Here is a 3,635-nt window from a genome sequence, read left to right as displayed (position 1 = left end):
AGTCAACCTTGGAAGAGGCGAGGCCGAGGAGTGCCCAGAATTAAAGGATGCTGAGGCCTGCCACGAGCTGTCTGGCAAGCAGAGTTGTGACTGCCTTACAGAAGGTGCAACTTGGAGGCTCCCTTTCTGTTTCCAATTATCTTTTTTATCTCTGCTGTAGCCCATCTCTTTACCTAAGTGTTTTCGTAGCTCTCAGCCATTACTGTTTAGTTTTGTGAGGATAAATGTGAAAGGAATTATAAATATCCTGTTTCAAGATGTGTTATCACCCTGTGAATAGAAACCCCCAGAAGCCTGGGTCTTTTGAAAGCTTGAGACTTTTTTTTATTTTCCTCCTTACTTTGAAAAAAAAAGAAGAAAATGCTCTGCAACTCTAAGGATGTGGTGGCAGAGGTTAAACTGCCTTTGAGAAAGCCAAATGTTTGGATTTCAGTGAAGGTTGACATGGAAACCCACCTGAGGCTTCCTCGGGTGTCTCGGGAGAAAACAAAACCTGAGATGGATGTTCTGCTGCAGGAGGAGCACACGGGCACACAGCAGCCTGGTGGGGTGGCAGGTCCTGCCCGCCTAGTTGCAAGGACCAAGCTGGAGGATGAAATGCCTAGGGCGGCAGCAAAGGGAAAACAGGGAAGGAAGAGTCAAAATAGGGATTGACTGTCTGCGGATGCCTGCAAAGACCCATTATTTGAAAGTTTATGCTTTTGTTGCAAGTATTTTCTGTGAACAGTTTAATAAACAGCAGCCTAAGGGCCTGGAGGTCCTTCCTTTGGCTATCGCGTGGGGGACGCAGTGCAGTGCGATGTCCGGTTGCCCCAGTCAGGCGCGGTGGGATGGGCACTATCCTCTCCGGCCTGGGAAGGCCACCTGCTGCTCTGCCGGTGGGGTCTGGAGAGGCTGATGGGGGCCGCCCGTGGGTTTCCAGGAGGCTCCCAGGGAGGACGCTGCCAGTGTCTAGACTACTAAAACTAGGGACATGTAAATACTAGCTAACCTGTGACGTCCTGGTATGGCGCGGCTGGCTAATGCGCTGGACTGCAAGGTAGACGGTTCAAGCTCACCAACCGCTCCTCACACCTTGGAAGCCCTACTCGCTATGAGTCAGAACCAACTCCAGGGCACTTAACAACAGCTTAACACTTTAGGATTCATTTATTAAGTGCCGTTGAGTCTGACACATACTCATAGCAATACAAGGAGCAGCTGGTTGGTTTGAACCTCAAAGTATCCAGTGGCGGTTAGTATCCAGTGCTAATCCTACAACATCACACACACCTTCTCTTTGTTTCCATTCGAACATGATTTCACTCCCACGGCGGGTCAGGTTTATGGGCTAGACCATTCTTTGCCCGTTTGGGGGGTCACAGACTCCACTTCCTCCTTGGGCACTTAAATGCCCTAGGGAAAAACCCTCCATCTTCTACAATTACAACCACCATACAACACAGGATGCCCAGTTCAATCCGAATTTCAGATAAACGAACATTTGTTTTATTTCATTTTTTTAGTATAAGTGCGTCCCAGACAAAATTTATTTGTTTTGCTAAATCTGGCAACTCTAGCTCTAAAGTATGTATTTATAACTCTTCTAATTTTCATTCTCACCAAGGCAGCAACTCTTTAGAACAGGAAGGGGCACATTCTCATAGTGACTAAACATCAGACAGTGTTTCCCATGTTCCTCTTCCTCTTCTCCCCTCTAAAACTGATATGAGTTCAGGAGTCAGGATCAAGCTTCAGAGTACTGACTGAGGGTCTTCCTAGCAATAAGCATTTCTCAACTCTGAAGTAATTTATAATGCTCTAGGAAAACATTTTAAAAAAATGGGTATCGTAGTAGATACCATAAAAGGGAAAACAATGATCTCTTTTGAAGTAATAAATACCATTTGCAGCAGAATCCTTCAGTTTGCGTTTCTGAATTATCTCCTGATAATGCTGTGTGTGGTGCTGTAGGATAAACAACAGACCGAAAGGCCGGTTTGAACCTCAAGGTCAACAGTTCAAACTAACCAGCTGCTCTTTGGAAACCCTATACAGGGTTGCTTGACATCACTTAACAACAACACCAACAACAATGCTAGACTTATAGTGCTTGAGTGGGGCCTACTGCCTAGTTGGGAAGAGTCTTGTGGAACCATATGGATCTGGGGTTTACTGGCCTCTAAATGTTCCACATTCTTCTTCTTTGTACATAAAACTAAGAATACTCCTACTGATGGAAGTACCCCAGGCTTCATGGGGCTATCCTTTCAGACACAGAAACCGGGGAATGTATTTGCTATGTTCCCCAGTGGAACTCTAGGAGAATTACACTTAACTCTAAGTGACCACTACTCCTCCAATCCTGTCAACCAAAGGGATAGAATAAAGTATCCACATGTCCTGATAGAACTTTGACTAGAAATATGAATGTACTGAGAAGGACAGAAAACTTGTTCCCCTGGGAAGTTTCCAATGACTTGTGGATACTCTTGATTTTCTCTATACTGCCTCTAAAAGTGATGCTTATTCTGCCCCCTGGTGCAAGTTGGTGTATGGCTCATCCAATAGGGAATTCCTCTCACTTCCCAGTGATTTCTTGAGGGGTTTGGGAAAGTCCAGCCTCCCAGGGGACCAGTGAAGATTTCTCACTTTGTGTGTCATGTGTTTAGGGTTTCAGGAATTGGAAGAATTGGGTTTCCTTCCAACTCACTCCTTCAACAAATATTTGTTGATTACCTACTGAGTCCACATCACTCTTCCCACAGCTGTCAAGAAAGGCAAGCTAGCAGATGAATGAGACTCTTCTGAGTCATTGTGAGTAGTGATATGGGGGAGTGGGGGTGGGGGGAGGACAAACAGAGGTGGGGAAGAGAGAGGGGAAGCAGCCAGGAGGTTAAGAACAATTAACTATAATGAAACAGATGCCCTTGGGTCCACTCCGACTTATGGTGACCCCTTGTGTGTCAGAGTAGAACTGTGTTACATAGGGTTTTCAATCGTTGAGTTTTCAGAAGTAGGTCACCAGGCCTGTCTTCTGGGTGGCATCTTGGAAGACTCAATGTAACCTTCAACCTTTCAGTTAATAGCCAAGAACATCAATCTGTACCACTCAGGGACTTTAAGAATAGTAAAGTCACTGTTAGAGTCCTGATGTAGTGCTGTAGGCTAATGTGCTGGACTGCAAAGTCTCTTGAACCACAAGGTCGGTGGTTCAAGCTCACCAGCTGCTCCCTGGAAACCCTACACAGGGTTGCTATGGGTCGGAAACAACAATAACAACAATAAAGCCACTATTATCTGGACCAGTGCCTAGCACAAAGCAGATGCTCAGAAAATATTTGTTGAGTCTATTTGAGGATGAATTATTCTTAATTATTCACTTAAAAAAAAAACTATTAGGAATTGAATGAAGGTTTTTATTATTTCAAAACTAACTCCCTTCAAAACACAATGAGATACCATCTCATACCAACTTTAACAGCAAAATTTAAAAACAAAAAATGCTGGCAAGGGTGTGGAGAGACTGGGACCCTCCTACATTGCTGGTGTGACTGTAAAATGGTTCAACTACTCTGGAAAATGGTATGGTGAGTTCCTCTGAAAGTTGGAACTAGAGATATCGTATGACCCAGTAATTCCTCTACTCGGTATAT

The 3,635-nt window shown here is 44.6% G+C and overlaps 1 pseudogene; it reads left to right on the top strand.

The window, feature by feature from the left end:
* Nucleotides 1-664: 664 nt before the first annotated feature.
* The window catches only part of LOC102818734, a 9,589-nt pseudogene continuing 6,618 nt past the window's right edge, over nt 665-3,635 (top strand).

This window comes from Chrysochloris asiatica, unplaced genomic scaffold, assembly GCF_000296735.1.
Source record: "Chrysochloris asiatica unplaced genomic scaffold, ChrAsi1.0 scaffold00318, whole genome shotgun sequence".
NCBI lineage: Eukaryota > Metazoa > Chordata > Mammalia > Afrosoricida > Chrysochloridae > Chrysochloris > Chrysochloris asiatica.
Note: the sequence above shows the minus strand (reverse complement) of the source record. Positions and strands in the feature narration are given on the sequence as shown.